At 43.0% G+C, this 25528-nt stretch overlaps 17 non-coding genes and 1 pseudogene across 17 annotated transcripts; 7 read left to right on the top strand and 11 right to left on the bottom strand.

The window, feature by feature from the left end:
• Positions 1 to 614: 614 nt before the first annotated feature.
• On the bottom strand, positions 615 to 687 carry trnac-gca (transfer RNA cysteine (anticodon GCA)). Its single transcript has one exon. It is a non-coding gene; the product is annotated as a tRNA-Cys (tRNA).
• Positions 688 to 2885: 2198 nt separating this feature from the next.
• Positions 2886 to 2957, top strand: trnaa-cgc (transfer RNA alanine (anticodon CGC)). The gene has a single exon. It is a non-coding gene; the product is annotated as a tRNA-Ala (tRNA).
• A 2328-nt stretch (positions 2958 to 5285) lies between these two features.
• trnae-uuc (transfer RNA glutamic acid (anticodon UUC)) lies at positions 5286 to 5357 on the bottom strand. Its single transcript has one exon. It is a non-coding gene; the product is annotated as a tRNA-Glu (tRNA).
• A 95-nt stretch (positions 5358 to 5452) lies between these two features.
• On the top strand, positions 5453 to 5534 carry trnal-aag (transfer RNA leucine (anticodon AAG)). The gene has a single exon. It is a non-coding gene; the product is annotated as a tRNA-Leu (tRNA).
• Positions 5535 to 7573: 2039 nt separating this feature from the next.
• On the top strand, positions 7574 to 7646 carry trnaf-gaa (transfer RNA phenylalanine (anticodon GAA)). Its single transcript has one exon. It is a non-coding gene; the product is annotated as a tRNA-Phe (tRNA).
• Positions 7647 to 7942: 296 nt separating this feature from the next.
• On the top strand, positions 7943 to 8014 carry trnae-uuc (transfer RNA glutamic acid (anticodon UUC)). Its single transcript has one exon. It is a non-coding gene; the product is annotated as a tRNA-Glu (tRNA).
• A 1671-nt stretch (positions 8015 to 9685) lies between these two features.
• Positions 9686 to 9796, bottom strand: trnal-caa (transfer RNA leucine (anticodon CAA)). Its single transcript has 2 exons — positions 9759 to 9796; positions 9686 to 9731 (listed from the first exon to the last, which is right to left on the bottom strand). It is a non-coding gene; the product is annotated as a tRNA-Leu (tRNA).
• A 532-nt stretch (positions 9797 to 10328) lies between these two features.
• Positions 10329 to 10400, bottom strand: trnae-cuc (transfer RNA glutamic acid (anticodon CUC)). The gene has a single exon. It is a non-coding gene; the product is annotated as a tRNA-Glu (tRNA).
• Positions 10401 to 10580: 180 nt separating this feature from the next.
• trnat-ugu (transfer RNA threonine (anticodon UGU)) lies at positions 10581 to 10654 on the top strand. Its single transcript has one exon. It is a non-coding gene; the product is annotated as a tRNA-Thr (tRNA).
• Positions 10655 to 10849: 195 nt separating this feature from the next.
• On the bottom strand, positions 10850 to 10931 carry trnas-gcu (transfer RNA serine (anticodon GCU)). Its single transcript has one exon. It is a non-coding gene; the product is annotated as a tRNA-Ser (tRNA).
• A 694-nt stretch (positions 10932 to 11625) lies between these two features.
• trnam-cau (transfer RNA methionine (anticodon CAU)) lies at positions 11626 to 11697 on the bottom strand. The gene has a single exon. It is a non-coding gene; the product is annotated as a tRNA-Met (tRNA).
• A 658-nt stretch (positions 11698 to 12355) lies between these two features.
• On the bottom strand, positions 12356 to 12428 carry trnaa-agc (transfer RNA alanine (anticodon AGC)). The gene has a single exon. It is a non-coding gene; the product is annotated as a tRNA-Ala (tRNA).
• A 3870-nt stretch (positions 12429 to 16298) lies between these two features.
• On the bottom strand, positions 16299 to 16476 carry LOC115058254 (uncharacterized; annotated as a pseudogene).
• A 1299-nt stretch (positions 16477 to 17775) lies between these two features.
• On the bottom strand, positions 17776 to 17847 carry trnap-ugg (transfer RNA proline (anticodon UGG)). The gene has a single exon. It is a non-coding gene; the product is annotated as a tRNA-Pro (tRNA).
• A 160-nt stretch (positions 17848 to 18007) lies between these two features.
• On the bottom strand, positions 18008 to 18079 carry trnaa-ugc (transfer RNA alanine (anticodon UGC)). The gene has a single exon. It is a non-coding gene; the product is annotated as a tRNA-Ala (tRNA).
• A 3689-nt stretch (positions 18080 to 21768) lies between these two features.
• Positions 21769 to 21841, top strand: trnaa-agc (transfer RNA alanine (anticodon AGC)). The gene has a single exon. It is a non-coding gene; the product is annotated as a tRNA-Ala (tRNA).
• Positions 21842 to 24302: 2461 nt separating this feature from the next.
• On the bottom strand, positions 24303 to 24374 carry trnap-ugg (transfer RNA proline (anticodon UGG)). Its single transcript has one exon. It is a non-coding gene; the product is annotated as a tRNA-Pro (tRNA).
• Positions 24375 to 25065: 691 nt separating this feature from the next.
• On the top strand, positions 25066 to 25137 carry trnaw-cca (transfer RNA tryptophan (anticodon CCA)). The gene has a single exon. It is a non-coding gene; the product is annotated as a tRNA-Trp (tRNA).
• The last annotated feature ends 391 nt before the right edge of the window (positions 25138 to 25528 follow it).

The raw sequence follows: 25528 nt of genomic DNA, 5'->3' as shown, positions 1-25528 counted from the left end.
TCTCCTGGGTTTGGATTTAGGTCTGGGTCTGGGTCTGGGTCTAAGACCAGGTGGGCCTGCTCAGAGTCTCTGTGTTGTTGTGGCCGAGTGGTTAAGGTGATGGACTAGAAGTCCATTGGGGTTTCCCCATGCAGGTTCAAATCCTACCAACAATGGTTTGTTGTTTCCATGGACCAAGTTTCCCATTTGGGGAGAGACACAGCATGTTTGAGAATCTAATCTGCAAGGCATTAAGGTATGACAGAGCTGAGTGCTGCTGTTAGGACTCATGTAAGAGGATGAGAACATTTCCTCCAGTTTGTCACGCCCCACCTGTCATGTCTCTATTCCCCACCAGTGGGGTGGAGCCCACACTTTAAGAACAGCGGCCCTATAAGCATCCAACAGCATCACTGAGTCAGGAGCAGCACAGTGACAACTGTACACATTACTGGAGGAAGAGATAAATGACATTCTGCATGTTTTCCTGTTAATCAGTGCTGCTGAAAAACTCCTGACATTTTCCAGCTAAATGAAGAGACGTTCAGTGAGTTAGAATAGCAGAGGATGGTTTTGATCCATCGACCTCTGGGTTATGAGCTTGTGCTTGCACATGTAAACATGTAGTGTTTGGCAGGGGGCACCCAGATTTGAACTGGGGGACCTCTTGATCTGCAGTCAAATGCTCTACCACTGAGCTACACCCCCCATAAACACACACAGCCCATCACTGCAGATCAGCAGGTCTGACTGAAAACATACTGTAAAGTATGAACCACAGGGGTCAGACTGAGACTTCTGAAATGTTTCATAAATAGACTGAACAGGTGAGGGCTTTGGGACGGGGCTCACTGCAGCATCTGCTGTTGAGAGCTGCAGAACGATGTGCACTTTCACTACAGTTTGCAGACTCCGCCCACTGTGAGCCCCCCAGCCTGCATCAGAAAGGAGCAGCTTTTCTACTCAGAGACTCTCCCAGATGACTGAGCTCCTCAGATACCTGTCTAACGTAGCTGGGTTAGATGTAACTAACTCATCAATACTTCAAAACCTTGAGAAAATGACACACAACTGTGAGGAGCACAAGTATTCATTGACACACACATGGTTTCAGAGACAACCTGGAGAAAAACTTGTAGTCAGACTCAGAGTCTTCTTCTAACGCTGTTCATTAAGTTCATTAACCAAATTAAACTGTCACCATGAGGCCTTGTAGACCTACAAACTTTGAGAGCACCAGCACTGATCCCAACAGAATTTTAACACAGAGCCTTCAGATGTGCAGTCAGCCTTACTGGAATTCAGATATTTTTTAAAAAGGTAGCTCATATGTCAGACAAATTTACAGCACGCTTGCAGTGCATTTGCAGTGTGGTATAATTTCTTTCCCCTCACCTTTTCACTGCATTTTGCAGTGTGGTGTTGGTTTTGCACTGCATGTTGCGATGCATTTGCAGTGAATTTTTTCTTTTTTTTTTTTTTTTTTTCCACTGCGATTTGCAGCAAACTTTTGCACTGCTTTTGCCATGTCAGCAGGTCTGTGATGTCAGACGGTAAAAAAGAACCCTTCATTCTGGATCTGATTCATTTGACTTTATCGTTGCAGACACCTGTTGACTTTATCATATCATTATCATTTGACGTTATGAACCCCAGACTCTTCAACTTAATGTATTGTATATCCCCTCCTCCTGCTCTCAAAATAATAGTCAAAATAATTTCATAAAGAGTTTGGTCTAGACCTGCTGTATTTGTTCAGGGCTTTGCTGTAACTTCATTATGATGTTTTGAAGTGATGTTTAAAAAATGGGGGTGGGGCAAAACACTCGGAGATTTTTGGTTTTAAGTGGCATTCAATGGCTGTTGTTTTGTCATCACGTATATGTTTGTGTTCAGTTAGTAATTTGGTAGGATGACTACGCTGAGGGGATACTTGAGAGATCAGAGTGTTATCTTGTCTAACACTCTTTTGAGTGAGGGAGGGAGAGAGGAAACACAGGAAGCACTTCCTGTGCTTCATTATCGACGTCGGAGATGCCAGAGACTGAACTAGGGGGTCACTCCAAACACATCTGGGCAGTTTCAGCCAGTTTCCTCATCAGAGAGTGCCTGCTACTTCCATATGTCAGGATGGCCGAGTGGTCTAAGGCGCCAGACGCAAGGTTAGCTCCTTCCTGCACTAAAGGGCATTCTGGTCTCTGAATGGAGACGTGGGTTCAAATCCCACTCCTGACAAAGTCTTTTGTAAAATATGTGAACCAAACTCTTCCAAAGATGATGGTGCAAAATCATCTCTAGTGTGAATACGGTGGAAGACTGAAGATCTTCCCTCTTCAGCTAGTGCAGCTTCAGCATGGCATTGCTACTATTGTAATGATGTCATCTTCAAATACTACAGACTTTGGATAGTGAACCTCCTACCTGGTACACCCCGCAGGTGCATGATAACTTATTTATGTCACGGGGTCAATCACAATCAATCACAAAGACTCCTCCCACTTTTTCTCATGACCTCCACCATAGAGTGCTGCCTGCTGCAATAATGCTGCCTTTAATAGAAGTTTAGGAACATTTGATAAAAGAATACATTTTGATGACAATTGGAAATGTCTGTTTATTGTTTATCACTTGTTAGGATCCCTGTTAGCTGTCACTGAGGCAGCAGCTACTCTTCTGCTACAAGGACAGGACAAGCTATGAGGCAGTGGCCATTGATAATGCTGCCTGTCCTGCTGAATTTACGTCACCTGCACTTTTGGCAACAGTCAGAGCTCCATACACAATAACAGTACTGAAGAAAAATACTTTAAACATGAGCTCTGTGTCACATTCATGCAGCTTGTGTAGAAACAGTTCATTCCATCAGAATGAACCTTCACCTGTCACAGTATGTTAGAAGCCATCCAGGGGATGTAGCTCAGTGGTAGAGCGCATGCTTCGCATGTATGAGGCCCTGGGTTCAATCCCCGGCATCTCCAGCATTTATAATGAATCGTATCGTGATGCTTAATCACTCAAACAAGTTACTGACAATACACATACATATTTATGAGATCAAAGACTCTGCCCATTTCTTGTCATGACCTCCACCATGGAGTGCACAATGTTAATGAAGCTCCAAAGACAATCATGGTCTTGTCTTGTTCACACTTGAAATACATGTAACACTCTGCAGTTCCAGCAGCCCGGCCAGCTCAGTCAGTAGAGCATGAAATTCTTAATCTCAGGGTTGTGGGTTTGAGCCCCACGTTGGGCGATAAGCAGTTTCTTCAGATCCAAAGTTACCCAGCAGAACACTGCCTCTGCCAACTTGCCTTCTTCCTCCCTGACTGGTCTGCAGCTCAGCTGCCTCATACACAGCCAACTGCAACGCACTGTGTAGCTGACACTGTCCTATCAAAGCTAACGTTAACTTCTCTGTTTCCTCATCAGAGACTGGCAGCTGGACACACATGTCAGGATGGCTCAGTGGTCTTTTGGAGCCCACTGAGAGACGTGCTGTGTTTAATCCACTTGCTCTTATCCAGCATACATCGACCAACCATGACTGCTCGAGTAAAATATCTAAACTTATCAGTTTGAACCAACATGAAACTCGCTGAGGTTTAAAAAGTTTAGAGGTGTAAATAGGTTTAAACAGCTGCAGCTGCAGTGCATGTACGTGGTGCTGTGGCTTAGCTGGTCAAAGCACCTGCAAACAGGACATCCTGGGTTCAAATCCCAGCAGTGCCTTGCTGCTAATGTTAGATGTTGTAGGACTCACACATGGAAAGCACAAAATGCACCTTACAGCAGTAGAGGTGAAAGTAAAGCAGCTTCTGTCAGAAGTGGGATTTGAACCCACATGTCAAGGGGAGAACACAGAAAGATGAACATGAGCACACACTGAATGTTCCTTTCCATTATAAGACATGACATTAGCTGGAAAATGTCAGCAGTTTTTCAGCAGCAGTGATCTCCAGGAAAACATGGAGAATGTCATTTATCCTTTGGGCCATGTGGGGTCTGAGTGTGGCCCATTTTAATGTCCTGTTGTCAGTTTATTGTCTGTTCTTGTCATATTTCATTTCTTGAAAACCCAGAGGTGGATGATGGAAACCATCCTTTGCTAAGGCAGTGATGCATTTATGTGGTTAAGGCGATGGACTGCTAATCCATTGTGCTCTGCGCACGTGGGTTCGAATCCCATCCTCGGCGGTATGCAGCTGGCTTTAGTCTGTTGTACGCTGCTGGTGGGCAGATTGAAATGTGGTGACTGCCCTTTTTTAACAGGAGACAAACTTTGGTAAGAGTCATGATGGTCACTACACTACAGAAACTGCATGCACTCATTCATTTGAAGCGAACGTGAGAGTGTGACGTATCCATCTGTGTCGCGTGGGGCATCAATGAAAGGCAGGAAATGCCTTTGATCTCCAGTGACGTTACAATGCCACAAATGTTCCATCAGTAACCATCAAAGGAGATGCTGATTCTGTGATGTCACAAAGGTTCTGACATCAAAGGGATCAAAGACTCCTCCCACTTATTTGTCATGAGCTCTGCAGCCCACATGGCTCGTTGGTCTAGGGGGAAGATTCTCGCTGCGGGTGCGAGAGGTCCGGCGTTCAAATCCCGGATGAGCCCATCTGTTGCCTTCCAGTCAATATGGGTGCTAACTGTTACACTGTGGAGCTGTGTGAGGTTTGCTGTCTGGTTGTTAGTTGCAGTATCTTGGCAACTGAAGCAAGAGCAATGGTAGTTTTGTGGCTCATGCTGTGCTGAGGAGAAGGGATATTGGTGATTGACTGCTTTTCACAGGAGACAAACTTTGGTAGGAGTCATGATGGTCAGCCACTTTGCAATATTTTCAGATCCTCTGTATATCTTGGTACTTCTTTGTACTACTTTTGTGGTGCTGACATAACATGATGTTCTATCTGTCACCATCTTTGCTGGTCCATGATTATGATCAAAGCATATTGTCCAAATAAAGAAATTTCAACAACTGAACATCATCTGTTCTCACCTATTTTGCTTCATCTGCTTTTTAGTGTCCAGGACACAGAGGAAGAGGACGTCTCCACATGCACACTTGTTCTTCGTGTTTTCACTTACTGTTAAAGTAAAAAAATCAAATTTTAATTCATCCAAGTGTAATTAGTTGTTATGTAATACATATTATATACATAAAACAACTTTGTCCCCAAACACACCTAACAGCAGTAGAGGTGAAAGAAAAGACATTTCTGTCAGAAGTGTGATTCGAACCCAAAGAGGATGTAGATCAGTGGTAGACGTTCATTGGTCCATTGTTGTAAAGCAAATTCCCATACCGGGAGTCGAACCCGGGCCGCCTGGGTGAAAACCAGGAATCCTGATCGCTAGACCATATGGGATTCGAAGACACTGGATTTAGGTGCGAGTCTCTTCAAAGGCGTGGGTTCGAATCCCACCACTGCCAGTTTGTAGTGGGTTCGAACTTTGTTCACAGGGTAGTGTGGCCGAGCGGTCCAAGGCGCTGGATTAAGGCTCCAGTCTCTTCGGAGGCGTGGGTTCGAATCCCACCACTGCCAGTTTGTTTCTTGTCAATGAAAACTAATCAGCTAATTCGGGCATTTTTTGTCTCCCTGTGAACAAAAGTTATAGAAGCCAGTGAAAGACGATACCAACACCAGGTGGGCTGAAATGAGAAACATCACAGTCAACCAGAGTTCGTGCTTGTGTATGAAAACATGTAGGTTTGGCAGGGGACACCCAGATTTCTTGTGTCTTCACGTTGCCCATAATGTCATATGTATGTCATTGTCATGCAGTGAAGCTGGCAGAATGATGTGGTAGTGTGGCTGAGCGAGTACAAACTTGAAGTGAGGAAGAGGACGTCTCCACATGCACATTTGTTCTTCGTGTTTTCACTTACTGTTAAAGTAAAAAAATAAAAGTTTAATTCATCCAAGTGTAATTACATAGTGTGTGAGGTGAACATGACAACTTTTACATATGTTGGATGTTGGCAATTAGTCCGTTAGGCCACGTGGTCACTGGGCCATGGTCCAGTTGTCAGAATCAGTCAGTTCTTTCTCTTGGCATGATAACACTGTGAGAGATGTGCATTTGAAGCCTTCACTGTGGGACTTTGGAGAAGTAGATGGTGAACAGAACATCCTGCATTAATGTGGTCAGCCAGCCGAAATAGCTCAGCTGGGAGAGCGTTGGACAAAATACATCACTGTACAGCAGTGTGGTGCTGTGGCTTAGTTTGTCAAAGCGCCTGTTGTTATTTGTTGTTATTTGTTGTGACATTGTTTCTGTTAATTGAAAGAAAAGAAAAATCTTTGAAGAATTTCCAAAATCACATGTGATTCAGATGTAAACTGCCTCACTGTCACCATTCAGAACAGCTGAGAAGATTATTGTTCGTTCATTTGTTGATTATTAATGATGAACTCAGAACCAAACAGTGTATCTGAAGCACAGGAAAGAGTTCTGCTCTCCAACACTCTGATCGCTCAATTACCGCTCCACTGGAGCCTGTGACATGTCTCTCCTGACAACGTGCTTCATTATCAACACTGGAGATGCCGGGGATTGAACCCAGGGCCTCATACATGCAAAGCATGCACGCTACCCCTGAGCTACGTGTGATGTGGTAGCTTTAGCAGTTTTAGCAGCTTTAGCTAACCAGACAGCTTCTGAGCTCCTGCAACAGCTAAAACACCAATTTCCCTTCTCCGCAGCACAGCATGAGCCACAAAGTTACTGTTGCTTCACTTTACAAGATACTACAAATAACACAATTTTAACACCATTTTATGTGCCTTTTCAACATTGCATAGTGCATGAATGAGTGCAACATTGAATTGTTTCATTAAATCTAAAACTGATGTTAGACTGAAGATCTAAAGGTCCCTGGTTTGATCCCGGGTTTCAGCATCAGAGGTGGACCTTGTTTTGACCTACATTTCCAATATTCTGCCTCATCTTTCAACCACAACCACATGAAATATTGTGAGGTTGAATGCTGCACGCTGACTGCTTGTGTGTCCAAATGGCTTCAAAGACATCTTTCTGCCATTCACTCCTCCAAACCTTTGGACACAGCTTTGAGCTTTCTCACAGGTGACACAGGTGTCATTATTTCAGTGAAGATGTATGTGATATGGTGACCAAGGAACTGTATTCAGGTTCCAGTCTCTTTATGCAGGTCATCTCTCTCTCTGCCATTTACTAATATATATATATTATATTAGTATATTTGTACCAACCAGCACCAACCACTAAAACACTGTTCCTCTTGTCCAGATTCTGCAGGTAAAAGCTGATTCAAAGAAAAGAGGGATTGGTATTCCTCGTCTTTTTTGTCCAAATTCCAACCAGGACCAGAACCAAAGAGAAACACATTGGAGTGAATCAATAGATTCTGTAATTGAAGTCATCTAACGTCTAAGAAGACGTTAGATTCAATTTACAACTTGTGATTGTTTTAATTGAAATTCCAACCAAGGTTTGGAAGGGGGGGCGGGGGGTGACAATGACAGGAGGGTTAAAGAGCAGTGTTAATGGGCAAAAACAAGCAGAACTGTCACAGAACATCCAGCAGAGAGGGAGCCATCCAGCCGAAATAGCTCAGTTGGGAGAGCGTTAGACTGAAGATCTAAAGGTCCCTGGTTCAATCCCGGGTTTCGGCATCGAAGGTAGTACCTGAGTGATATTCAAACAGGTTTTTTTTTAACCTACATTTCCAATATTCTCCCTCCTCTTTCAACCATCAGCCTGAGATCTACAGGGTTCATTGGATCGTCCACAAAAATGGCTGCATGAACATTAGAATGCTTGGACCACTTCAGCCAGGGTTCAATTCCCAGTCAGAGAAAATGGCTTTATTTCATTTAAAATACAGGTCATTGTCAAAACGCCCTAATATGATGTTATCATCCACCTACACTACCATGTGTTAAATACAGCATGCTAGCATGGTGGCATCTCCCATATGGTCTAGCGGTCAGGATTCCTGGTTTTCACCCAGGCGCCCCGGGTTCGACTCCCGTTATGGGAAATTCCTTTACAACAATGGACCTACCACTAGCAGGCCCCACGTTGGGCAATAAATATTTTCTTGGAAGCCCAACAATGAGTTGGAGAAATCTTCAGTTCACAGTTGAAACATTTATTAAGGTCACAGGTAAAGTAAGGCAGCGCTGGGCTGTAAGTGACAGAGCTCCCCCAGGATCTCTGCCAGAAAGAGCCCTGATATTTGGAAAACTTCCACATTTATCTTCTTATCTTCTGTCCCGAACAGAGGTTGGACTTTCACACAACCAAATATAACTGTCAGTCAGATGTTAGTTTCTATTAACAGTTAGTTGAGGAAACAGTTGAATGAGGACAGATGGGACTTAAAGCACAACAAAGATCTTTCCCAGAAGGCCCTCAGACAAAGAAGCTGGGTAACAGCACAGACTGTCAGGAGTGGTATTTGAACCCTCAATTCCAGAGGAGACCGTCACCTGAACACAGCACCTTCTACAGCTGCTATCAAAAGGCTTGTTGGGGAAATCCATCCACGGTTTTAATGTAGGACTATTCATCTACCTGTGTCTACCTGAGCTTCATTAACAGTGTGCACTCGATGGTAACTGAGGGATCAGAGTGTTGGAGAGCAGAACTCTTTCCTGTGCTTCAGATACACTGTTTGGTTCTGAGCTGATCATTAATAATCAATGAATGATCAATAATCTTCACAGCTGCTCTGAATGGTGACAGTGAGGCAGCCTTTGTGTTTACATCTGAATCACATGTGATTTTGGAAATTCTTCAAAGCAGCTTCAAAGGAAGACTTTGATTCTGTGAGCATTGTGACATCATCCACAAAGAAAGAAAGAATTTTTGCACTGTAAGAAGATACCACCTTTCTTCAAATAGCTCAACCAGCTGAGGCTTGAACTCACAACCTCAGCATCATGCTGCAGGTTACTGTCATATAAGAATCGATTATCCCACGCTTCTGCTAACGCACATCACAGGAGCACATCCAGCAGTAGAAGGTTCAGGTTTGAACCAGTTCGAGGGATCTACTTTCCTGGAGCTTACTTCCTATCCAGCGGGACTGACAGCTTCATGTGGGATTCTCACAGAGATGATTCAAACCTCCTTGGAGTCAAAACATCCTCCAACAAAAAATCGCCAAAAATCATTTCAGAATAAAAGCCGGTTTAGATCATTTTATTTGTATCTTTAGCTCAGATGTGGCAAAGCGCAACAATGCTGTCGATAAGGATCTTTCCCATTTGGGTTACTTGAAGTGATGGTGGCCACTCATGCAGCACTCCGTTTATAACAGTTTTACATTTAATTAAATACTTCAAGATTGACTCACTCGGCCACACTACCACAGCTTCACTGCAAAAATGACACACATATGACATTATGGGGTTCTGACTTTGTTTTGATGAACCTCATTATTTACACACAGCACATTCAGGACGATGGTGATTGACCCCGTGACATAAATAAGTTATCATGCACCTGCGGGGTGTACCAGGTAGGAGGTTCACTATCCAAAGTCTGTAGTATTTGAAGATGACATCATTACAGTAGTAGCAATGCCATGCTGAAGCTGCACTAGCTGAAGAGGGAAGATCTTCAGTCTTCCACCGTATTCACACTTGAGATGATTTTGCACCATCATCTTTGGAAGAGTTTGGTTCACATATTTTACAAAAGACTTTGTCAGGAGTGGGATTTGAACCCACGTCTCCATTCAGAGACCAGAATGCCCTTTAGTGCAGGAAGGAGCTAACCTTGAGTCTGGCGCCTTAGACCACTCGGCCATCCTGACATATGGACCTTGCCTCAGGATGGCCTCAGTGTAGTCATCCTACCAAATTACTAACTGAACACAAACATATACGTGATGTCACCCAGCCCACCATGTTCTCTGAATGGACCTGAAGTGTTTGTCTCTCTGCTAGATGAAGACTGAGACTGAGACATGAGACTGCAACACTGTGCAGGGGAAGTCACAAAAGGTTTATGGAAATACTAAAAGCACCAAACTTTTCATTTTCACATTATTAGACTTCTGGATCGCTGTCTGATCCATTTCATTTCTTCACATCACAGGCAATTTTAGAATTCCAGGAGGACTATTGGACTATCATTCACAAGACATTAGAGAACTTCATTCTCTGTTTGTTTTTCCACAGAGGAAGTGAAGTCACACACCACATGATGTTTCTCTTTCCTGCTCCTCGTTAATATAGTGGACAGTATTTCTGCCTGTCACACAGAAGACTTCAAACCTTCAAACTACTGATGCACCGATATGAAATTTTTCCCCGATACCGTTATCAATATCTGTTAAAAACATTTTCCCTGACCGGGAATCAAACCCAGGCCGCGGCGGTGAGAGCGCCGAATCCTAGCCACTAGACCATCAGGGAGTGTGCGGACACTAAATGTTGTAGTGTGTGAGATTTTTGATGACTGAAAAGTTCTCCGCCTCAGAACATTTTAAATGCATTTTAATTTTGTGTGTAGCAGAAGGAAATTTGGTGACCACTTTTCACAGGTGACAAAAATTGTTAAGAATCATAACTCTGCATATACATGTACTTCAGAGTGGTGCTGTGGCTTAGCTGGTCAAAGCACCTGTCTTGTAAACAGGAGATCCTGCGTTCAAATCCCAGCAGTGCCTTGCGCCTAATGTTAGATGTTATAGATATAACAGACATCAACATGTAGAAATGTTGCTACGCCATCCTTGGAAAATGGAAACAACCTGTATTTGTCCACGCTACACGTGTGAAGAAATGCAAATTTTGAGCCTCTGTGCCATCTAATCAGGCTGTCTTTGCGTATTGTGGACTCACTTTGATGGGCAAATATGTACCGACGAGGATGGGATTCCAACCCACGCGTGCAGAGCACAATGGATTAGCAGTCCATCGCTTTAACCACTCGGCCACCTCGTCATGTTAATGTTTACCTGAAGATGTGGTCTGAAGACGGTTTGGTCTTTAGCCTGAGCAGTTTTTCTGCTTTGAGTGGCCTTTTTTTTTGATGAACATCTACCACTGATCTACATCTTCTTTGGACCTTAACCTAACCACAGAGGCTCTGAGCTGCTGCAGCAGATGAAAAGAGAAACTGTCTGATTTGAACCTGCGCGGGGAAACCCCAATGGATTTCTAATCCATCACCTTAACCACTTGGCCACAACAACCACGCACAGCAATGCTCCTGTGACTCAACATTTTCCAGCCTGGATAGTTTTCTACTCAAAGGACAGGGCACCTTCTTGTTGTGAGGAAGCACAGCTTTCAACCTTTGTGGAAGTGACACACAATTCAGTTGACATTTTTGAAGCAAATAAAATAATTAAAGTGCATTTTATAATTAAATATTGAATTGTGAAAAACTGTAATTGTAAAAAAAAAAAAAAAAAAGATGACAGAAATGTAAGCAATTCCAGTTCACAATTTGATTGTGTTACTTTCGGGGCGGAAAGACACATTTTAAGAATGGTGGCCCGAAAAGCATTCAACAAGCAGCACAGTGAAAGTTGTACACATTAATGGAGAAAGTGACATTCTGCATGTTTTTCTGATAATCAATGCTGATGAAGTTAAACTCGTGTCTGATGATGAGACATCCAGTGTGTTAGAGTAGCAGAGGATGGTTTCGATCCATCGACCTCTGGGTTATGGGCCCAGCACGCTTCCGCTGCGCCACTCTGCTCACAGCTAGGTGTGCATGCAGTCTCTTCTGGATCTGTGGGTTATATATAATTAAAAGAAAAGAAAAATCTTCTTTAATACGTTTGTCCTTTTCTGTTTGATCCCCAACAGTGCTTATCAGTTTAATATAATATAATATAATATAATAATATAGAAAACCTAAAGTAGGATTTGATTCCATAACAGCAGGACAATGTGTGTCATTAATCTTCTGGATTCTACAGACTGAGTCCAGGGTTCAAGTCCCTGTTCAGGCAATGCAGCTTCTTCCCTTTAGTGGTTCACATTATAGACTCCACAGCAGTGATAGGTGACACTGATCTATGAAATAATGAAACCATGAGTCTTTCGTGTTCAAGGCCCATTTGTGCAGAAAAGATCTTGAGTCTGCCACCTCAGACCACTGAGCCATCCTGACACGTTTATCCAGCTGCCACTCTCTGGTGAGGAAACAGAAAAGTTAATGCTAGCTTTGATAGCACAGTGTCAGCTCTCTTTCTCCCTCTCTCAACCCAACCAGTCGAGGCAGATGGCCGCCCCCCCCTGAGCCTGGTTCTGCTTCAGCAGTTTTTCAGCAGCACTGATTAACAGGAAAACATAAAGAAAACCCAATATTAGCTCACTTGTTGCTGTATCGCCAACAAAGAGCTAAAGTCTTGTGGAGAATGTGGGCATCGATCCCACTACCTCTCACATGCTAAGCGAGCGCTCTACCATTTGAGCTAATTCCCCTGTACTGGCATGGGGGCATGCAAGCTAAGCTTTGAGAAAAGGCTCCTTTAACAAACTCTGCGTTCACCATCAACAGGTTTCAAAGATATTTAGAAATCATTCACGATGGCCTTAAAGGCAGATATTTAGGATAACTCTAGCTGGAATAGCAGGCTGCAACAGGAAAAGTTCCGCATGTCTCTGTCTCTTGATGAACCACCAATGATGACTGACCACCACTACACCATCAAAAGTCTTGAACACTTGTTGACGCTTTCTTTCCTCAGACATGCTTTTAGAAACATGACAGCTAACCCTAAGCTGATCACAGAGAGTCTCTTGAACGGCTCTTTAATATGAACGATGGGAACCAACTCACACTTTCAGGCCCCCCTCCTTTTTTTATTAGTGCCTCGGGTCCCTCTGTGCCATCAAATAAAATTTTGGGAAGGATAACAAAAGTAAGACACAAAAGGTGAACTGTGATGGCAGGAATCATGGTGTGAACACAGTCTGGCAACTCTTCAGGGAAATACACAGAACAGTCTGTCTTTTCTGGACATGTTTGGTGTGTAGCACAACACAACTACACAGCTCAGCTACTTGTTGACTGAGAAACACAACAGCAAGCTCTAACTCAGACAGCTACAATTATTCCTTTCTGCATAAATGCTTTTCTTTGGGGTTGTCCTGCTCAGAAATTCAGTAAAAATTATGATGATTTGCAATTTCAAATAGATTTCTTCAGATCAGCTGCAACAACACAACCCTGATCCCTAATCACTGCAGTTAACAGTCCTCTCATCATATGCTAACGGTCCTCATGAATTTAAGAGGATCGTTGTCTGTTCCTGATGGACTAAATGTGTTCTTCATTACAAACCATTACCAAGACCATTGAAACCGCCCAAACAAAGTAGGCAGGCAGCTGTGGGAGTGGTTTCATTCAGGTATAAGATAAATTCAGGTAAAAGCCTGAAAGGGAGTCCATTGGAACGATGACACAACTGGAAAGTTGCTGCAAAGACTCTTGAGGAGAAGATCCTAAGTGAGGTAAAAATGAAAGCTTAATGTTACTTAGCCAATTCAATTGCTCTCTTTTTCCACCTTCATTGTTAAATGGCAAAAACAACAGTAAGTCTTGGAGCCATGTTTTCTTCAGCTCTAACTCGGATCACTCCAATCAGAGACACTGATGAAGTCTTTGTGCATAAGTGCTTCTCTTTGGGGTTGTCCTGGATGGAAATTGGACAAAAAATCAACAGGACAACAAGTTTTATGAATTTATCAATTGGGGGTTAAGAAAGTTTTGATAAAGTGTGTCATACTGGTAATATCTGTATATTTGTTCCACATAAACAGGACTGATGGTCTTTTGTCCCTCAGCTGAAAAGTGAAGGAGCTAAAATGTCCACAGCAGAAGTCCTGCGGGGTTTTGTCACCGACAGACTCACCGCCGCCTCCCAGGAGATCTTAGGAGCTGTGGACAGAATGGTAGCCGGATATGAGGAGGAGGCTTCGGGCTTCAGGCAGGAGATCGACCGGCAGAGGAGCCAGCTGGAGCTGCTGCAGCCCCGAGTCCTGATCCACAAAACGGGTCGGTTGTTTTTATGAGTGAGAAAGGCTGAGGACTGTATTTGGCAGATGTAGAATGAAGCAGCTGGAGGAATAACTGTGTTCATATTGTAGCTAATAAAGAGGATTCATTATTGAATCGTTTCCTCCAGATGTTCAGCAGCTGATGGTGAAAAAAGAGGTTCCTACTGAGTTCACCTCCAGTCCGGATCCGGAGGATTCAGAGAGTCCAGTCCTTAAACAGGAACAGGAGGAGGACCAGGTACCAGGACTGGAGGAGACCAGGAACCCTGTGAGGCCGTTTCAGGTGAAGAGTGAGGATGAAGAGATGAATGAACCGGCCAGGAGCTGTGATCCACAGAGTCCTCTTCAACCAGATCCAGATCCAGAGGAAGAGGTCTCAGACTCCTCTGATACTGAAATCAGTGAGAATGATTCTAATGAAACCAGAGTGGCCCAGTCAGATGTGAAAATACATGAAGGTGATGTAAATGGTAGTAGATGTGACAGCAATGAAAAACCCATCAGCTGCTCTGAGTGTGGGAAAACGTTTAAAAAAAAGTTGTGTCTGAAGACTCACATGAAGAAACAGCACATGCAAGTTCACTCAGAAGAGAGACCGTTTGGCCGCTCATTTTGTGGCAAAAGATATAAGCGACGAGATTATCTTCAATCACACATGAAGGTCCACACAGAAGAGAAACCCTTCAGTTGTGCCATTTGTGGGAAAAGATTTAAAGTAAAGGGAAGCCTTAAAAAACACATGGTAGTCCACACAGAAGTGAGACCCTTCAGCTGTGATGTTTGTGGGAAAAAATTTAAACTGAAGGTACAACTAAGAAGACACATGATTATCCATACAGAAGAGAAACCCTTCGGCTGTGATGTTTGTGGGAAAAGCTTTCAACTAAAGGGAATGCTTAAAGCACATATGGCAGTCCACACAGATGAGAGACCCTTCAGCTGTGATGTTTGTGGGAAAAGATTTAAACTAAAGACAGCCCTTAACAGACACATGACGATCCATACAGAAGAGAAACCCTTCAGATGTGATGTTTGTGGGAAAAGCTTTAACCTAAAGGAGAAGCTTAAACCACACATGGCAGTCCACACAGAAGAGAGACCCTTCAGCTGTGATGTTTGTGGGAAAACATTTAAACTAAAGGAAACCCTTAACAAACACATGAAGTTCCATACAGAAGAGAAACCCTTCAGCTGTGATGTTTGTGGGAAAAAATTTAAACTGAAGGTACAACTAAAAATACACACGATGATCCATACAGAAGAGAAACCCTTCGGTTGTGATGTTTGTGGGAAAAAATTTAAACTAAAGAATAGAGTTAAACGACACATGAAGATCCACACAGAAGTGAAACCCTTCAGCTGTGATGTTTATGGGAAAAGATTTAAACCAAAGAAAAGCCTTAAAGTACACATGAAGATCCATACAGAAGAGAAACCGTTTGGTTGTGACAACTATAAAGAGAAAGACCGAAGCAGCTGACTGCAGGATCTTTGCTGGTTGACCAAAAGTAAACTAACATTTTTTATTTTTTTTTACTTTTCTTTGCTGTTTTTTGTCCTCACTCATTTGTGAGGACACATATAGGACATATATGTCACTGACCCAAAGTCAGTGACATATATACCAAAAAAAAGGTTTTGTAAAAAATTTAAATAAGAGAGGAACAAAAAAGGTTGATTTTTGCGCTACTAACTCTCATCTGTATAGAAACATGTTGTGTTTAGATTTTTCATTGGTATCGGCAATTATGTGACAATTATTTGGATTATGCCTAAAATCATCACATGGCGTGACATGAAAATAGTATAAACTGAAAATGGATTAAACCTGTAAGTTACTCACTTTATCAAAGTCATTTATCAGAACTAAACTGTGATCCATTATAGTTTTGTGAAAATGAATTAAATTTGAGTATTATTTTCTAAATCATCGCTCAAAGTGAGACCTATGCCGTCAGTCTTTCAACATATTTTCGACTTATTGTGACATACTTTGCTATAAAGTTCTAAAAATATTTGTCACTCTGTGACACTGTTTTCTATGTATTCCATGAATGTTTTCAGATTTTAGCATTCATAAAGGTATAATATTTTCACATGTAGCAGACTCTGTCTGGCAGAAATGAGATCCACAGGTTACAGTAAGGTCACAGGGATGCTCTGGTACCAAAGAGAGCTCATAAAAATATCACTTGACCAGAAAACAGGAACCAAATGAATGTCTAACAGCAACAAACTCCCACCAAACACCAACAAACTTTCTGTGCATCTTTGCGCGCACGCGCTTATCCATTTGAGTGGACCGTTCCTGGAGATACTGCAATACCAGGTTGATGCGTGGAGTGGACGGAGCAAGCCCCTATTCCATCTCCCTGTTCCAAAAATCTATTTAATATATGGTCCCCGGGTAGGGGACGTATCAGATATTAAACTGAAAACAACCACCGACATGTTATTTTCAGAAAGTTACGTTGTAGAGCAAAGAAAATGTCTCTTCTTGGTCAGCTATAAAACTTCACATATTTGTCCACGCGGAGCAGTGAAATGGTCCATAGACGGTCCAAAGATATCATTGAAACATGTTAACCAGAGAGTGTTAAAAGAACTGAGCTTCTAGACCCAACCACTAAATTCTCATTATTAACTAGAGCTGTGCCCCGTGTGAGGCTCGAACTCACAACCTTCAGATTATGAGACTGACGCTCTGCCTACTGCGCCAACGAGGCCTGGAACAGAGGGGCCACCAAAAGGACCCCAGGGCCATTGGGCACAAACCGGACAACACAAACAGAGCACAGTGGCACAGAGCCACTGGCAAGGGTCCTGCCTCACAGCGGCGAGGCCGGCTCCCCCCGACCGCACACGCCCGGACGGGGCGAGCCACAGCACGGTGTTTCCAGTATTTTGATGTTGGTTAAAAAGGTACTTTGCATTTTAAACATAACAGTGGAATAGCTGAAAAAGGGAATACTTTACTTCTAAAATATAATACTCCTGTTAGCCAGCAGCACCTTCACAAATAGTTCCGGAAATTTCTAATCAAGACGGGGAAACTTACATCAGCCATGTTGTTTCTCCAACATTTACAACAAGGCACTGCTGGGATTTGAACCTGTTTACTAGACCAGCACTTTGACCAGCTAAGCTACAGCACCAGGAAAGTAGATCCCCAGAGCAGGTCAGCTCCAGAACCTTCCTGTTGCTGGATGTATCCTGTGATGTGTGTTGGCAGACTCACTCCACAGGCTCCTGTGATGCAATCGGTCAGCGTGCAGGACATATAAGACAGTAACCTGAAGAGTGATGCCGCGGTTGTGAGTTCAAGCCTCAGCTGGAGCAGCTGGCTGACCTTCTGTCAGTCTGTGGATTACTCCTGGAAGAAACTTTGCACCAGAGTGCAGCACAGCATGAGCCACAAAGTTACTGTTGCTTCACTTTACAAGATACTACAAATAACACAACCAGCCAACCTCACACAGCTCCATATCATAAGGGTTAGCTCTCCTGAGGACTGCAAGGCAACAGCTGGGCTTGTCCAGCAAAGGAGATGCTGATTCTGTGATGTCATAAAGGGTTTAATGACATCACAGAGATCAAAGGCTCCTCCCATTTTTTCTCATGAACTCCACCATAGAGTGTTCACTGTTAATGAAGCTCAAAAGACAATCACGGTCCTGCCATCACTTTTGCTTGCAGTCTCTGGACTTGAGAAACAGCAGTCAGTTGTGACTCGTGACGGTGAGGCACTGCGTTATCAATGCAACACTAAGGGCTCGTCCGGGATTTGAACCCGTGACCTCTCGCACCCAAAGCGAGAATCATACCCCTAGACCAACGAGCCCTTAGCTGAAAGCGTTTGTCTGATAAACACTGTTGGGGATCAAACAGAAAAGGACAAACGTATTTCAGAAGATTTTTCTTTTCTTTTAATTATATATAATTAAATATATATAATATATATATTATATTGCTCTCCTGACAATGTGCTTCATTTTCAACAATGGAGATGCCGGGGATTGAACCCGGGGCCTCATACATGCAAAGCATGCGCTCTACCACTGAGCTACATCCCCTGCATGGTGTACTAGCTTTAGCAGTTTTAGCAGCTTTAGCTGTACTGTACCTATGATACTTACATTGAGGTAACTCATCTGTACATGTGAGCCATGAAGGCCAGCCCGTACTTTGGACTGTGAGCTGTGAAGCATCGGACACAAAGACACACATGACGCCCTGAGAGACGATACCTGAGCAGGAGAACTAGTCACTGCATGTACAGCTGCTTTTTATCTGGAGTTTTTTTCTGTCATCTATAATAAAGTACAAAAGAGACACAGCTCAGACACAGATTCTGTGATGTCACAAAGGTTCTAATGACATCAGAGAGATCAAAGACTCCTCCCACTTTTTCTCATGACCTCCACCATAGAGTGCTGCCTGCTGCAATAATGCTGCCTTTAATAGAAGTTTAGGAACATTTGATGAAAGAATCCATTTTGATGAATGGAATGGAGTGGATGGAAATTTGGTGACCGACAGCTTTTCACAGAAGACAAACTTTGGTAAGAGTCATAACAGCGTGTGACATGTTCCAGCTGACACTGGTCATTGATTGGCTAATGAACACTCCCCACATACTGATCAACACACCCACCAGCAGACACATCAATCAGCAGCCATGATCACTGTGATCATGCCAACGGACCAGTTTCTCTGCAGTCTGTCTCTGAAAACACATCTGTGTCGTTCACTTATTGATACAAATACATACTGAGGCAATGGCCTAGCCACTCGTGATGTTACCAACCTGTGATATTGATGATACCCTACAGTATGCAGATCTACATGATCCTTGCAACAAACATTGTTTGCTGTTCATCATGTCATTTCCTCCGATGACACCTGAACCAAATTCTTGCTGAGACAAAACAGGTAACTAAATAAGTGACAGTCTGTTATACTCCAGTCTGTATTATATGACAGACTACAAACTGCTGTCACCTCAGGACACCATCAGCAGACCCTCAGCTGCATCCTTGTGGTTCCATGGTGTGACGCTTAGCAAGGAAGAAATATTGTTTCTTTTGGAATTGGCATTTGGAATTTTTTCACCTCTAGTGGCCTCCACCAGAGGATGAAAGAAGGAAAGACATATCTGAGGCCTCTGTTGAGGGATGATGAGTTTACTTTGATTCATTTAAAGTGTGGATAATGTTCGGTCATAAATCCAGCCATGTGAGTTCCCATAACCAGTTTCATGAAAAACGGACTGTGATTTTGCACCTTCACATGCAATGGGGGTATAGTGGTGAGCATAGCTGCCTTCCAAGCAGTTGACTCGGGTTCGATTCCCGGCCATTGCCGTTTCCCTTTTGCCAGAGGAAGGTTAGTCTTTTCTCTACATTATTCACAGTCATGGAACTTTGTCTGCATCCATCCAAAGGGAAGCAACATGAAGCCAGAGTGTTCAGGCAACCACAATTACTCAACCACAAAAGCTCAAAAGTTTTCCAAAAAATTTGCTGAAAAATTAGCCCATCAACGTGAGTACGCAAAGATTTCCTGATTTGATCGCACAGAGGCTCAAAATTTGCGTGACTTCACATGTGTCTTTCATGAGACATTTTCCAGCTAAAGGTCATGTCTCATAATGTAAAGGAACATTCAGTGTCAGTGTACTGTTATTGTGTATGGAGCTCTGACTGTTGCCAAACGTGCAGGTGACCTAAATTCAGCAGGACAGGCAGCATTATCAATGGCCACTGCCTCATCATAGTCCTTGTAGTAGAAGAGTAGCTGCTTCTTCAGTGACAGCTAACAGGGATCCTAACAAGTGATAAACAATAAACGGACATTTCCAATTGTCATCAAAATGTATTCTTTCATGAAATGTTCCTAAACTTCTATTAAAGGCAGCATTATTGCAGCAGGCAGCACTCTAGCTTCAAGTGAAGCTGCTGCTGGCTATCAGGAGGTATTTAGAAGTAAAATGTCCCCTTAAAACAGCAATTTTTAAATAGTAAAAATTTTGCATGGTGATCCACACAGAGGAAGGCAGAGAGCATCCTAAAATACTCTGACCGTCCACTTCATACCATCCTAGTGGATCAGAGATCAATAATCAGCCATTGGTGGTTTTTCTGCTGCTCTTATTTCATTTCTTGTGGTTGTTTAAAAGGAAACTTTTTTACAAATGAACAGCGAGCTTGTACTCGGGTGATTTGTGTTTTATAGATTAACATCTGACTGTATCCTCATCTAACTTCCTCTACAGAAGTTCCATTCAAAGGACACAACAGTCTCTCTGACCAATCAGTTAACTGAACAGTGCGCGGGGAAACCCCAATGGATTTCTAGTCCATCGCCTTAACCACTCGGCCACAACAACCATGCACAGCAATGCTCCTGTGACTCAGCATTTTGCAGCCTGGATAGTTTTCTACTCAAAGGACAGGGCACCTTCTTGTTGTGAGGAAGCACAGCTTTCAACCTTTGTGGAAGTGACACACAATTGTGAGGAGCACAAGCGTTCACTGACACAGACGTGGTTTTAGAGAAAAACTGCAGAGAAACTGGCAGCACTGATGCTTCGCTGCTTAAAGTGTCTGTCTTATAAACAGGACATCCTGCATTCAAACCCCAGCAGAGCTTCACTCTCAGTGGAGTTCCTGCTCATCACTTCCTGTATTACAGCTTTTACTTGCAGTTTCTGGACAAGAGTTATTAGCACCACGCTCTAACAAGCTGAGCTAACCGGCCTGTGTGCATTTGAAGTGAACTTTTGCACTGCTTTTGCCATGGCAGATGATCTATGATGTCAGAAGGTCTGTGATGTCAGATGATTAAAAAGACATGTTATACTGAATTGAACCCTTAATTCTTAATTCTGATTCATTTGACTTTGTCTGTTGTTTCTGCATCGTTGTTCAGTCAGACCGACAGCAGGCTGCCATCCACAGTTCATCACTTTTATTTTCTCAACATGTCTCAACATGTCTCTGTGGTGCAATCGGTCAGCGTGTTCGGCTGTTATCTGAAAGGATGGTGGTTCAAGCCCACCCAGGGATGTTCTTTGTTTAAACCCCTTTGCGGATAAGATCTCTGCCTGTCTTGTGGAAGACTGGGATTTCAATTCCTGAATGTCAGAAACTCAGTGCTGCTTGCAGTATAAAACACAGCTGCTCTACATGAAAAGTGATACAACAGTGGTCACCTCCTGTCTGTAGGCAGACTCATCACCGTGCTGGATGAGGCCGATGAAAAGAAAGACCGGGGAACGACCCAAGACCCAAGAGCTCCTGTTTACAAGACAGACACTTTGACCAGCTAAGCCACAGCACCACTCTGAAGTACATGTATATACAGAGGATCTGTTAATGGAAGTGTAATGTGTATACTGCAGCTGAGGTTGATGGTAAAGTGGTTTGTTTTAATGTAGGAGTGCAGCGTTTGGATGCTCCAATCAGTCCGAGAAGGGTTTCCACATGTATGGATTCCCCAAGAACCATGAGGGCTGGAAAATGTGGTGTGTGTGCTTGTGTGTGTGTGTGTGTACAGATAAAAATGCTAATAAAGATAAGTATATGTACCGCAAAGGACCTCTGATATAATACAGAGATTGTCAATTGAGATTGAGGTAGTGATTTAATCATTTTACTCCTGGAGATACTTTCACTATATATAATCACACTGTGCAAATAAAGATCAGTATATGCATCACGGTACCACTTTGGGTTCGTTTAGAGAACATGTGCTGAAGGCTGGGGAATTAGCTCAAATGGTAGAGCGCTCGCTTAGCATGTGAGAGGTAGTGGGATCGATGCCCACATTCTCCACAGGACTTTAGCTCTTTGTTGGAGATACAGCAACAAGTGAACTAAACACAGCAGGTCCCTGGGTGGGCTTTGGAGCCTTTTGGTAAACAGAAGCAGGACTGTTGTTGTGTTTGGAGCTTTGACTGTTACCTGAACACATCATAAACTTAAGCAGCTGCTCTCCTGCTCACATGTTCTTCACACCATCACAATATATCGATGGTGGGTTGGTGGACCGGTGGACACTTTCATATCAGTAAATCCACAGTGTTTTAAAGAGGTTCAGAGTGTTTCAGAGTTTCTGACATGGATACAGACAGACAGATCCAGTGTCCCAGAGAGAGAGGAGTCCCGACACTCCCTGATCTCACTGCGGGGTGGTCACGTGGTTCATGTCGGCCCGCTGAACTGTCATGTTCTTCTGTGGAACAGACAGCAGAGACTGAGACATTGCATGCTAAATATAAATAAAATCACATACTCAACTACTTGTTTGGCTGTTATTGCATCATTCCATATTTGCACATGTCAGTTTCACATTTGGAGTGCAGGGGTGACAACTGAAAGCTCTGGATAAGTATTACTTAGATACGTTTTCAAGTTTTAGTGGGAAAGCAAACATCTCTCAAGGAGTTAACCTTGAGTCTGGAGCCTTAGACCACCGACCATCCTGACATGTTCGTCCAGCTGCCAGTCTCTGATGAGGAAACGGAAACCAATGTAGAGGAAAGGGGCAGTGCAACTGTGCTCACATTAGCATGTAGTGTGAGGATGAAGTAAACTGTAAATCTCACTTTGAGCAACGTAGAACATTGTTTATTATTTGAATATGACTGCACAGAGTTTTTGAATGATCAATAAGCTTCTCAGCTGTTTTGAATGGTGACAGTGAGGCAGCCTTTGTGTTTACATCTGAATCACATGTGATTTTGGAAATTCTTCAAAGCAGCTTCAAAGGAAGCATTTCATTCTGTGAGTATTGTTACATCATCAGGCGATGTATCAAAGGCAGCAGCTCTTCAGACACACAAGTGACACACAACTGTGAGGAGCACAAGTGTTGACCTCTCGCTCTCTACACATTCAAACCCCAGCAGTGCTGTGGTTCATACTTTACAGTATGTTTTCAGTCAGACCTGCTGATCTGCAGTGATGGGCTGTGTGTGTTTATGGGGATGTAGCTCAGTGGTAGAGCATTTGACTGCAGCTCAAGAGGTCCCTAGTTCAAATCTCCCCTTTGAACTTTAAAATATCCCCTTAAAACAGCAATTTTTAAATAGTAAAAATTTTGCATGGTGATCCACACAGAGGAAGGCAGAGAGCATCCTAAAATACTCTGACCGTCCACTTCATACCATGGGCAGTTTGTCTCCTGTGTAAAGCAGTCAACCAACAATATCCCTTCTCCTCAGCACAGCATGAGCCACAAAACTGCCAGAAAGCAAACCTCACACAGCTCCATAGTGTAACGGTTAGTAGCCCTACTGACTGAAAGGCAACACATGGGCTCGTCCGGGATTTGAACCCAGGACCTTTCGCACCCTAAGCGAGAATCAAACCCCTAGACCAACACCTCCTTTGATGGTTACTGATGGAACATTTGCGGCGTTTTTTTTTTTTTTTTTTTTTCATTATTTACACACAGCACATTCAGGACATTAATGTGACAGTTTATTATATGCTAAAGAAACTTTGGTAAGAGTCATGATGGTCAGCCACATATGTTGGGGGTATTTTCAGATCCAAAATACATCCCTGTACATCAGAGTGGTGCTGCTACGGAGTGTTGCATCAGTGGCCACCATCACTTCAAGTAACCCAAATGGGAAAGATCCTTATTGACAGCATTGTTGCACTTTGCTACATCTGAAAGATGATCCTCTGAAAGAGGATGAAGATCCCACATGGAGGCCAAAATAACGGCAACACAGCAGAAGAAGGCCTGCTGAGGGAAAATTAAATGATAAAAAAAACAAGTGAACTAGTTGTTGTGGCTGTGTTGAGCAGATGGAAATTTGGTGATTGCCCTTTTCATAGAACATTGTTTATGATTTGATCACTGCCTGAGCAGAGGATGGTTTCCATCATCCACCTCTGGGTTTTGGGCCCAGCACTCTTCCACTGCTCCACTCTCCTTACAGGTGATGTTACCAACCTGTGATCTTGATGATGATGATTTGTTTACTTTGTGCATCAAATCTTAAAAAAAAAAACAACAATTCATCAATGACGGAGAATTCTCGGTTAATGCAAGCCCTGGTGGATTTGGCCATGTGGAATTTGTTTGGGCATGTTGTTGTTTTTCACAGATTTGAGTTTAAATGGAGGAGAGTTTAGCTTAAGCAAGTTTTGCAATTTAAAAATGAAGAAGTCTAAATATATCAAATCCCTTCCTTTTCCTGCACTGTTGTTATGTTCTAATATGTCTCTGACTCCACCTTAAAGTTTACTGTCTGATAAATGTGCCATGCAACATGACAACGGGCTCGTCCGGGATTTGAACCCGGGACCTCTCGCACCCAAAGCGAGAATCATACCCCTAGACCAACGAGCCTTGTACAGCAGGAGATTTATGGAATTTAAAATGTTCTAAGGGGGAGAACTTTTCAGTCATCAAAAAATCTCACACAGAGCATTGATCATACACTACAACATTTGGTGCCACACACTCCCTGGTGGTCTAGTGGCTAGTCTTTGGAGCTTCATTAACAGTGTGCCCACATCACAGAATTTTTTTTTTTTTTTGGCTGCACTATGGTGCAAAGTTTATTAAGTTAATTCCAGGTGTAATCCATAGACTGCCAGATGCTCCAGCTGAGGCTTGAACTCACAACCTCAGCATCTTTCTGCAGGTTCCTGTCCACCATCCTTTCAGTTAGCAGCCAAACACACTGGCTCATTGCCCCACAGAGACTTAATGACCAGCAGCTGTAGTTACACTATTTAAACCTCAGCTAGTTTCATGTTGGTTCAAACTGATGTTAAGATATTTGACTCTAGCAGTCATTGTTGGTCGATGTATGCTGGATAACAGAAAGTGGATTGAACACAGCACGTCTCTCAGTGGGCTCCAAAAGCACACTGAGCCATCCTGACATGTGTGTCCAGCTGCCAGTCTCTGATGAGGAACTGCAAAAAATTGACAAAAAACACAGACCGTTATGTGTATTTCCTTCTTCAAATCTTTATTTTGGTCATTTAATATGTTTTGCTGCGTTTCAACTCCTACAGTTGTGTGTCTGAGAGACTCTGTGGTGCAATGGTAGCGCGTCTGACTCCAGATCAGAAGGTTGCGTGTTCAGCTCACGTCAGGGTCAGATGATCTATTTGCACTTTTGGTAAACGCTCACATACTCTGTGGTGCAGCAGGACGTGTTTTGACACGATACATTGATCCGATTCTGAGTGTTACATTTGTCCCGTCTTACGTTAGTAACACTGCCATGTTTGAGTCGAAATAAATTCAGTGACTCTTTAAAATGATCGCGGTACTGATGCTAATCCCGTTAGCTGGTCTATGGAGTTTTCTATTGCATGTTAGCATTAAACGGACATAACGGACTTTATGTTAAGATAAAGTGATGGCAGTAATGCTGGATTAAAATAACTTTGAATGCAATTTTAAATATCTGGATGTTCAGTCATTTGTGCTTTTATTCTGTGGATAACAAAGATATTCTTTCATTTTATTATTCACTCTTTCGGTCG

This window comes from Echeneis naucrates, chromosome 2, assembly GCF_900963305.1.
Source record: "Echeneis naucrates chromosome 2, fEcheNa1.1, whole genome shotgun sequence".
Taxonomy (NCBI): Eukaryota; Metazoa; Chordata; class Actinopteri; order Carangiformes; family Echeneidae; genus Echeneis; species Echeneis naucrates.
Note: the sequence above shows the minus strand (reverse complement) of the source record. Positions and strands in the feature narration are given on the sequence as shown.